This window comes from Gossypium arboreum, chromosome 12 (assembly GCF_025698485.1).
Source record: "Gossypium arboreum isolate Shixiya-1 chromosome 12, ASM2569848v2, whole genome shotgun sequence".
NCBI lineage: Eukaryota > Viridiplantae > Streptophyta > Magnoliopsida > Malvales > Malvaceae > Gossypium > Gossypium arboreum.
This window is the reverse complement of record NC_069081.1, coordinates 3,231,536-3,243,425: the sequence shown is the minus strand read 5'-3', so window position 1 is coordinate 3,243,425 and position 11,890 is coordinate 3,231,536. Positions and strand designations below refer to the sequence as shown.

Here is an 11,890-nt window from a genome sequence, read left to right as displayed (position 1 = left end):
ATGAAGTAAAAAATGACTATTCAGGGGCATTCGGCCAACCAAACTAACGGAGAACAATTGCCCTCAAAATAGACACGGAACCGGTTGGCTATTACAGCCAACCAAATGTGCTATTAATTTTATAATATTATCTCATTTATAATTAAATATACAAAATTTAAAATATTAAATAACTTTATAACTACTTTTTACATAATATTAAAGACAGCCCCTTTAACCTCTCGAGCAAATCAACTAATTAATATATTTTCACAGCTTTTAATAATTATAATCATTGTATTAATTGATTTCAATATTATCTCTAAATTGGGTAATTCATCTTAATTCCATATTCTCATCCTTTTCTCTACATATAAATAAAATACATTCAAATGATATATATATATATATATATCATAAGATAGTGGCTAAATAAAAAAAATGTTCATGTTCACATTACAATTTTTGACATATAATACACTATATTTCAAGTATTTATTTTAAATTGAATAAAATATTCTTTTACTCATTGCCTTCTAATTTTTAAGTTATTTCACGTTTTAAATTTATTTTTAGCATTTTTATATATTAAATATAAAGTTTATTTTAAATATATTATCTCTTGCCGATTGGGTTTTTTTGTAATATATAATTTTTTTTGTGCCGATTGGGTATTAGTTTAATTGATATGGGCATTGTTACCAATGCAGGAAGACGTGGGTTCAAGTGTGCTAAAGCATTGCGTTAAAAAATTATTAATTTTAAGATATAGTTTTAAAAGGACATATATTAATAGCATTTACCAAAGATAATTATAAAATATCAAATTTTAACATTAAAACAAATTCCCTATCCCTATCTTCAATGTTGTATAAAAACATTAAAATAAATTAATTTACCAATATATATAAAATAAATAACCAATAAAAATATTAATAATATTATTTACATTATATTGAATTATATTATTATTCAAACCATAATAAAATTTTGTATTATTTTAATATTAAATATTTTAAAGATTAAATAACATTAATATAAATATTCTAAATTAGTTATATATATTTAAAATATTCTGTAATTAAATTAATTTCTCAATTTATTAATAATTTTTTAATACATTCATTAATGATGTTAAACAAAATTTAATGTTAAATAATTATAAAATTAATATGCACAATTAAATCGTGCACCGCACAGAAATAAAAATTAATTAAATTTATTTCAACAATAATATGGTTAATCGAGTTTCGGTTTTCATCTAAATGGGATAATGGCTTCCACATCAAACCTATACATAAATGAAAGCATTGAATGAAACCTTATCCAAGTATAATAATATGAAAAAAGCGCTTTCAAAATATAGGTGGTCATGGGTGGGTGGTAGATTTGTCCATGGGTGGGTGATAAATCTATTCATGTTCACGACAAGGTTTAGAAAAAAATATAGGCCCAAAAAATAAACTTGAGTTTAAGAATAAGGCTCATTTTAAAAATGAGTCAAACTTAGGGTAATCATTTTTTAGCTTGAGCTCGGCCTATTTTAATAACTTGAAATTTTTACCTTTATTCCCACTTCCTAGTAGACCCCGTCCGGATATTCCCCTTTACCTTTCCAATCCTTATTTCCCCCTAATCCCTGATCTTTAATTTTTTTTGTTGCTTCTTGCTTGTTTCTTGCTTCTCCTCCTTCTGCTGCTTTTCACTTGTTTTTTTGCCACTGTCGTCATTGTTGCTTCTCTTCCTTTTATTGTTTTTGCTTATTGCTTCTTCACCAGTCATTGTTGTTGGTTTTCACTTCTCTGCCTTTGCAACTTTGTCGCTGCTCATTTGACTCCAATTATCATAAAAACATCATTTTTAAAATTTAAATACAGTGAAAATACTTTTTGTATCATTATCAACATTGTTAAGAATATCACGATTCCATTCACATTTAAACACTTTCAGTCATTGTTTATCTTTATTTATTTATTTATTTCCAGAGTCTTTTATTAATTCATAAAATTATATAATTTTTCCTTTTTTCACAAGCTAATTTCCAACTTTAATTCCAGATTGAAAAAAATTATTTGGTTGATGCTTGTATTGAACTACATCAATCATGGTATTATGCTTAGATGCTTGTATTAAACATTTGAATTGCATTAATTATGTTTTTTTTACTTAAATCCTTTATGCTAACTCATTTTGCATCGATTATGATATTATGCTTAAATGCTTGTATTGAACATTTGAACTGCATCAATTATGTTTTCTTTACATAGATGCCTTTGTGGTAACTCATTTGCATCGATTATTCTATTATGCTTAGATGCTTGTATTGAACATTTGAGCTGCATTAATTATGTTTTTTTTTTTTTTTTTACTTAGATGCCTTTATGGTAACTCATTTGCCTCTTTTTAATAAGTTTTCATCCAATTTTTAATATTTGTTAATACAATTTAATAATTTTTAGGAATTATTTGTTTTAATTTTCTAGTTTATTTGATATGTTGTTTTTTAAATTTATTTTATGTAATAAAATATTTTTTAAAAGATGGGTCAAACCGGACGCGGGTTAAGCATATATAATATAGGTCGGGCTTGGACAAAGATATCAACCCATTTTTCAGGCCTGGCCTACCAGTTGAGCCTAAAACTTTAGTTGGACCCGGCCCAAACCTTACCTAAAATCGGCTCGACTCGGTCCATGGACACCTCTAGTGGGTGGATAACGTTGTGCTACTGCCAAATCATGACAGATACAAAACTCAATACTCCATTTTCAACACAATTTCCTTCTATTTCTTTCCACTCTTTTCTCATAAATAGATTATAAATAATCCTTATCTACCTCAACCCAAACCCTAACCTTAACCATGGCTCTTCTCCATAAACTTTCTTGTATTTTTCATTTTCTTTCTAATAACCCCATCATTTGCGTTGGAAATTTCCATAATTGACTATATTCTTGGACATGGTGGACAACAATGGCAAAGAACTGAGGTTCAAAAAAGGGGAACGTATGAAACCTAGCTGATGAAACATAGCAAGGTTTACTACGCCTTCCGAGAGAAGGAAAAATGTTTCAAGATTTTTAAAGATAATTCCAATTTAAGAAACGAATAAGTAAAACAATGAAGAAATTGAAAAGATTGAACCTAAATATTTTATGTGGAAAAACCCCTCCGAAAAAGATAAAAAACCACGGGTAAAGGTAATTTCACTAAAATGACATAAACGAAGAGTACAAAAGATGGAGATAAAACTAAACTTTGAAACCTGGAATAAGAACCCTCAAAACGTAAATACAAAATTCTTTGAAAGCTTGTAAAACTTAATACCTAAATGTGTAATGAGTTATTTTTCTAGGTGGAAAAAGGGCATATTTATAAGCTAAATTTGTAGGTCAAATAATATTAAAATAACCTACATTAATCAGGGTTTAAGTGGGAAACTAATATTAAAATAACTTACACTAATTAGAGTTTAAGTGGAAAACTAAAAACAGAGTTTAATTAGGAGAAGAAAAGTTGAAAAATACGAGGTATAACTCCACAAATCTCCATCTTGACTCAATTCCACAATGTCTTCTTTACCAAACTCTGCCACGGGCTTATCTCGAACTATACAGGATATTAATTGAGTCGAAGCTGTTCTTAGAAGCTGAAAGACTTCTAGTCTTCGACTTATACACTGTTAAATCAAAACTGACCCGGGTCTTATTTCCACGAACGTAGTGCCCTATCTTTTCAAAACCTGCACCCAAAAGAGAACCTCTCTTATATGAAATGGTCATACTTTTTCCTTCTTATGACCAAGTTGTTTCTACTTCAAATGAGTCAACTTCAATTCCTTAACAAACAAGGGATGCCCTATTTCACCGGTCACCGTTGATCCTTCCAGAACATAAAGACTGTCAATCCTATTACTTTTCATCAAAATGAGAGCTCCATGTGATACCTTAATGCCGTTCGACTCGATGTTAGCTCTATTACCCTTCAAGTATGAAATTTCCTAGGAGATGAGATTTTTCTTTAAGTCAGGCACATGCCTGACATCTTACAGTGTCCTAATTATCCCGTCATGCATCCTAATCTGAACAGTACTAATACCGGTTACCTTTCTGGGTGAACCATTCCCCATGCGCACAACCCCACCTTCAATTGAACTATATGTGGAAAACCAGTCCCTGTCAAGATACATATGGAAAGAACACCCTGAATTCAGGATCCACTTGGATGTAAGCTCGAAGCTTTTACTTGTTAACACCAACAAGAAATCATCACCCTTGTCATTAGCCAAATTAGCACTAGCTAAATCTTTCTCGTTGTTCTCAATAGCCCTTTTATTTCACAGTTTGTAACAATCTACCTTGACATGACCTAACTTCTTATAATAGCAATATCTCTAGTCTCGCTTCCTTGATGCTACCAAAATCGAGGTTTGCCTATCTGAACCAAATTCATTGTCGAGTTTGTCTTCACTCAACAAATGACCCTTCACATCATTGAATGAGAGATTATCTCTGCCATAAATCAGAGTCTCCTTGAAAAACTTGTATGAAGAAGGTAAAGAGCACAATAATAGCATAGTCTAATCTTCATTGTCAATTTGAACACCAACATTCTTTAAATCATTCAAAATAGTAATAAATTAATTGATGTGACCTCTAAAGTGTTCACTTTCGTCCATGCGAAATGTGTATAGATGTTGTTTCAACACTAATAAGTTAACCAGAGACTTTGTCACGTAGAGGGTTTTTAACATTTTCCATAAGATGAATTTCGTTTTCTCTATTAAAACCTCCTGCAGTAAATTATTTGTTAGACATAATTGAATCATTAATAGAGTTTTTTTTATCTAACCTATCTCATTTTAATTTATCCATGTTTGCAAGCTTCTTCTCTATAAAGACCTTCTCAAGATCGCTTTGAATCAGAATTGTTGTCATCCGGACTTGCCACAGATTGAAATTTGTGATGCCATCAAACTTATCAATATCAAACATTATTATTGCCATCTCTGAATAAGTTGATTGCAGAAATTGAACTAGCTCTGATACTAACTTGTTGGGGATAAATATGATTTAAGCAACGAACAAGTAAAATAACAAAGAAATTAAAAAGATTGAACATAAATATTTTACGTGAAAAAAAAACCCTCCGAAGAGGATAAAAAATCACGGGCAAAGATAATTTCACTAAAATGGCATCAACGAAGAATACAAAAGATGGAGATAAAAATAAACCCTCAAAATGTAAATACAAAATTCTCTAAAAGCTTGTAAAAGCTAATACCTAAATGTGTAATGAGTTATTTTTCTAGGGTGAAAAATGGCCTATTTATAAGCTAAATTTATAGGTAAAAAAATATTAAAATAACCTACACTAATAAGAGTTAAAGTGGGAAACTACAAACAGAGTTTAACTGGGAGAAGAAAAGCTGAAAAATACGATGCATAACTCCACAAAACATATGTAATACCCCTAACCCTTTCCGTTATCGGATTAGGGTCACGAGCATTACTAACAAATCAAAACAAATAATCAATTATAATTAAACATGTAAGCTAGCCATTAGCATTATAATATACGGGGCAGGTCACAACAATCTAATACTTTCATACTGGAATATTATACCATCGAATAACGAGTCATGCTATGCAATGCTAATTGGTCTTCCACTATCTACACTCTTATCACTATTTATCCTTTCTTGAATGCTAGAAGTTGGTCACATAACAAGAGTATTCCAATTATTAGCATTAGAGTATTGGTCCATACTCCGACTATTTTTTTCTCTTTGATGATGTTAGTAGAATGCACTTAATTTAGGTTTGCTAATCGATCATAATCCAGAGTAAAAATTACTCTTACAGCCCCTATTTCGAGTCTACAGGACCCTAAACATAGTTTAAAAATATGCAGAGACTAATTTGAAATAATTTTAAAAGTTTAGGGTCATTTTCAAAAATTCCTAAAAATAAGGGACACATAGTCGTGTCATCAAGCCGTGTGGAATGCCTCAGGTCATGTGACTCTCAAAGTTAGGACACACGGCCATGTCCCAGCCCGTGTAACTCACTAACTTGGGTCACACGCATGTGTGTGACACACGGCCGTGTGGTAGACCATGTGCTCCAAAATGTACCTTAAAACTCAAGTTTACTATTTCCTACCTACTTGGGCACTAAACAACTCAATTACCAATCATTTAACCTTCTTAAAGCATGACTAAATATGCTCAAAATATACCAAAACCATCATCTAATTTGCCTAACCAATGTACCATCATTGGTACCACATTTCATATATTCAAACATTTCTAAAATGCATCAATCATTCAAGACTTTCATCCATACCAAATTTGCCAATATTGAACTAACATCTAGCTACTTAGGATATCTGTAACGCCCCCACGCCCGAAACCATCACCGGAGTCAAGCTTGAGGTGTTACTAAACTTATCTTACCTTTTAAACAACTCTAAATCACTTATTTTAATTTTCAGAATAAACTGTTTTTCTGCGTCATGGTTACTTAAAAATTCATTTCTCGAGTTTCAAAACTCGAAATTAAGATCCATAAATTTTTCATGAAACTAGACTCGTATATATATCTACTAATTTTTTTCTAGAATTTTTGACTTAGCCAATTAGTACAGTTTATTAGTTAAAGTTTCCCCTGTTTCAAAACTCGACTGCACTAACCTCTTGTTACTACGAACCATGTTTCTTCCTGTAAAAAATTCATATCACTAAGCCGTTTGTTTCTCTTAAAACTAGACTCAACAAGGATTATAACCATATAAAGTATACCTTCTAATTAGTTTTGTACAATTTATGGTGAATTTCCAAAGTTGAAACAGGGGTTCTAGAAATCGCTCTGACCTTGTTTCACTAAAACTCAGATATATCATGAAATATAATACCTTTACCTATTTTTCTTATTCCATAAGAAAATAGACATAATAAGCTTTAATTTCATATATTATTCATCTTCAAACTATGTTTATACAATTTTTAGTGATTTTTCAAAGTTACATCATTGCTGTTACTTGAATCTGTTTTTAGGTTACTTTCACATTTTTCATAATTTTCATGTGATAATCACCATTCAATCATACATATTAATAAACATGCATATCATCGGCCATTTTATTAGCTAATCACTAGCAAGTATTTACACATCATTCATTGTTCATATTATATCAAAAGTGGCTAAGTTTCTATACATGCCATACACAAAACAAAACGCCTAATTATACCGAGTTATTTCTTTGATAGTGTGATCGGCCTCCGACATTTCCTTCGATCCCCGAGTGACTAGATAAGTACTATAAGAAGAAGAAAATAAAGAGATTAAGCACTAGGCTTAGTAAGCTTACAAGCAAATAAATCACAACATTCAACATAATGGATAATTATGCATAATATCATCTAACATCATAAATTTCTTTACTTCTCAATTTCTATCTTCTTCTTTATTCCCTTACCTTCTTTCTTACGACCTTTCCTTTTCATAAGTATAATCTACTTTTCCTTTGCTGTTAATTCACTATAATTTAACTCAGATCCTGACCCGTTGAACCACTCGGAATACTAAGGATACTAGGGTCGCTTCTGTCTATCAATATCCTGCCAATGCCATGTCTTTGACATGGACTTACATGAATTATTCCTGTCTCCAATGCCATATATAATATGGACTTACATGGCTCAATCCTGTCTCCAAAGCCATATTTCTAATATGGACTTACATGGCTCATTTCTGTTCTGTCCTGTCAACCCTAATATCCTAACATTCCTAGGGTTCAACCGGGGCTTTCTAACACTTTTCCTCTGTCACTTCACCTTAAATTCGACTTTAAATATTTTCATAACATAATATATAAATGCTGGAAATTGACAATAATAATGTAAAATAAAAGAATATTGCATTTATTTCATCGTAAACTTACCTCGATACAAAATGTGACTAAACTTTACAATTTAGTCCTTTACTTTTTCTTTTCCCCGATCTACTCTCGAATTTCGCTCTTCTTGATCTATAATAGCAAATTTAGCTTATTTAATATCAACATTTATCAAAACAACCCTTTACTCAAACTTTGGCAAAATTACATTTTTGCCCCTAAACTTTCACATATTTTCACTTTTGCCCCAAGGCTCGTAAATTAAACTTCATCCTATTTTCTTATGTTTTATGACATGCTGATCATTTTTCCCTTCTATGGCAACATCAAATTCACACACTAACATGTACTTATGACTATTAGGTATTTTTACCGATTAAGCCTTTTAACTCGTTTTCACTTAAAACCAAGTAGCACAAGTTGTCTAACATAATTTAAAACCTCATATTCCATCATAAAACATCAAAATACACAAATTTCACCTATGGGTATTTTTCCAAATTTGATTCCTAACTTAAATTATTGCTAGCATAAGCTTTATCGAGCTACAGGGACTTCAAAAACGTAAAGATCATTAAAAACGGGGCTTGGAATCACTTACTATGAAGCTTGAAAGTTGAAGAAACCCCAGCTATGGAGAGAGGTAAGGTTCTGCTGGTAACTTGAAGAAGATGATACAATTTTATCATCTTTTTACCTTTTATTAATGTTAATAACCAAATGACCAAAATGCCCTCCTTACTAAACTTTCAAAATTCCTTCCATGTCCTAATTTTGTCCATGAACTTAAAATTGGTCAAATTACCATTTAAGATCTCCTAATTAATATTCCAAAATAATTTCATACTAAAACTTCTAGAATGCAAGTTTTGCAAATTATTCGATTTAGTCCCTAACCTCAATTTAAGCACTTTATGCATAGAATTTTATCACGAAATTTTCACACAATCATGTAATCATACCATGAACCTCAAAATAATAATAAAATATTTTTTATTTTATTTTTTTTTACCCTGAATTTGTGGTTTCGCAACCACTGTTCCGTTTAGGCCCTATTTCGGAATGTTACATTTCTCCCCCCTTTAGGGATTTTTGTCCCGAAAATCTTACCTGTGAAGAGATATGGGTACTGTTTTCGCATAGCCTCTTCGGGTTCCCATGTAGCCTCGTCTACCCCATGTCTATTCCATAGTACTTTCACAAGTACAATACTTTTGTTCCTTAATTGCTTTACCTCTCGAGCTAGAATCTTTACCAGTTCTTCACTTGTAAGTCATGTCGGTCAATCTCAACCTCTGTTTGAGAAATCACATGTGACGGATCTGAACGATAACGACGTAGCATAGACACATGAAATACATTATGAATCTTCTAACTCAATCAAGTAAAGCTAACCGATATGCTAATGGTCCGACTCTCTCAATCACTTCAAACGGTCCAATAAAACGTGGACTTAGTTTGCCTTTCTTGCCAAATCGAGAACTTTCTTCCACGGGATACTTTCAAAAAACTTTGTCACCAACTTGATATTCGATCTCTTTTCTTTTAAATCGCATACGACTTACATCATCTCAAGTCGCTTTTAAACAATTTCGATAACTTTCACTTTTCTTCCGTTTCTTTAACTAGATCAACCCAGAATCGGCTTTCTTTAAGCTCATCCAATATAAAGGTGTGCGGCATTTACGTCCATACAAAGCTTCATAAGGTGCCATCTTCAAACTCGACTGATAACTATTATTGTAGGCAAACTCTACTAATGGTAAATATTTTTCCCAACTGCCTTGAAATTCCAGTACACAACATCTAAGCATATCTTCAAGTACCTGAATAACTCTCTCTGACTGACCGTCGGTTTGAGGGTGGAAAGTCAGACTAAAACTCAACTTTGTGCCCAAAGCCTTCTGTAATTTCTTCCAAAACCGTGAAGTAAATCTTGGATCTCTGTCTAAAATGATCGATAATGGTACCTTGTGTAGTTTGACTATCTCTGACATATACAACTCGGCCAACTTGTCAAGTGAATAATCCATACGAACTGGGATAAAATGAGCCGACTTCGTTAACTTATCAATCACAACCTATACTGCATCTTTCTTTCTCGGTGTAAACGCAATCCTGTCACAAAATCCATAGTAACTCGATCCCATTTCCACTCGTGGACTAGCACAGTCGCAATAAACACGAAGGTACCGATGTTCGACCTTTACTGCCGACAGATCAAACATCTAAAACAAACTCAAATGTCCCTTTTCATTCCTACCCACCAAGACATTTTTTTTAAATCATTATACATCTTTATACTACCGGATGAATAGACAAAGAACTACTATGTGCTTCCCGTAAAATCTTTCGAATAAGCTCATCATTCTTCGGTATGCATACCCGTCTCGGAACATCAAACAACCTTTGAATCGATCCGAAAATCGACTCTACATCCGACTCGCACTGATCTCTTTTGGCTAACAACTCACTGTCATTTTTTTGAGCTTCACAAATTTCTTCAAGAAACATCGGTTTAGCTCTCAACTCAGCTAAGATAAAACCATCATCTGATAAGGCTAGACTAGTGTTCAAAGCTCTTAATGCAAATAAAGATTTCTACTCAAAGCATCAAGAACAACGTTTGCCTTACTCGGGTGATAATCGATCACTAGCTCATAATCTTTAATCAACTCTAACCATCTTCTTTGCCTCAAATTCAAATCTTTTGAGTCATCAAATATTTCAAACTTTTGTGATCGTGAATATGTGGCACTTCTCACCGTACAAATGATGTCTCCAAATCTTCAGTAAGAAAAACAATGGCACTAGCTCTAAATCATGTGTCGGATAGTTCTTCTCATGTGGCTTTAGTTGTCTAGAGGCATAAGCAATTACCTTCCCTTCCCGCATAAGTACACAACCAAGTCCATTCATGGACGCATCATCAGAATCACAAACTCCTTACCGGTTCTAGTTGCACTAAAACAGGAGCTTTAGTCAACAATGCTTTTAACTTGTCAAAACTCTGTTGACACTTCTCAGTCCATTCAAACTTGACATCCTTTCGCAGCAATCTTGTCAGCCGGGTAGCTATCATGGAAAATCCCTCTACAAATCGCCTATAATATCCGGCAAGACCAAGAAAACTTCTAACTTTTGATACATTTCTAGGAGGCTTCCAATCAACAATGGCTGAAATCTTGCTCGGATCAACCTTAATACCTTCACCTGAAACAATATGTCCAAGAAAACCAACTTCTCGTAACCAGTACTCACTTTTGCTGAACTTGACATACAACTGATTATCTTTCAGAATTTGTAAAACTGTTCTCAAATGCTCTGCATGCTCAGTCTCATCATGAGAATAAATCAAGATATCATCAATAAACATAACTACAAACTTATCCAAGTACGGTCTGAAAATTCGGTTCATTAAGTCCATGAAAATGGCAGGAGCATTAGTCAAGTCAAATGGCATCACAAGGAACTCATAATGACCATACCTAGTCCGGAAAGCAGTCTTCAAGACATCTGACTCTTTAACTCACAACTGATAATATCCGGATCTCAAATCTATCTTGAAAAACACAAGAGCTCCTTCAATTGATCAAACAGATCATCAATTCTAGGCAATGGATACTTGTTCTTTCTTGTTACCTTGTTAAGTTGCCGATAATTTAAGCACAATCTCATCGATCCGTCATATTACCTTGTTTCAATTCCAGAATTCCTTTCTCTTCGGTCAATAAACCTCTCGATGATGTACTTTTTACGAAATTCCTCCGAAAGAAATCCCAAGTGACCCTCTCCTTTGGTACAACCGATACAAGTGCCTTCCACCAGTAGTAGGTCGAGTCTCTAAGAAGTGATACTACACATTCCATACATTCCTCGGTGTACAAGATAACTCATCAAAGACTCGATAGTATTTTCTAACCAAAATTCGCTCTTTCGCATCATCATCTTTTGTTGCTCGAACTCTTCTCGCCCTTGTTTCTGATTCTATCAATCGGTGGCTTTTCTCTTA

The 11,890-nt window shown here is 32.8% G+C and overlaps 1 long non-coding RNA gene across 1 annotated transcript; it reads right to left on the bottom strand.

Annotated features, from left to right (window-relative positions):
* Positions 1-7,135: 7,135 nt before the first annotated feature.
* Positions 7,136-8,559, bottom strand: LOC128285611 (uncharacterized). The gene is made up of 3 exons (XR_008276112.1): positions 8,480-8,559; positions 7,924-8,010; positions 7,136-7,299 (listed from the first exon to the last, which is right to left on the bottom strand). It is a non-coding gene; the product is annotated as an uncharacterized LOC128285611 (long non-coding RNA).
* Positions 8,560-11,890: the final 3,331 nt, after the last annotated feature.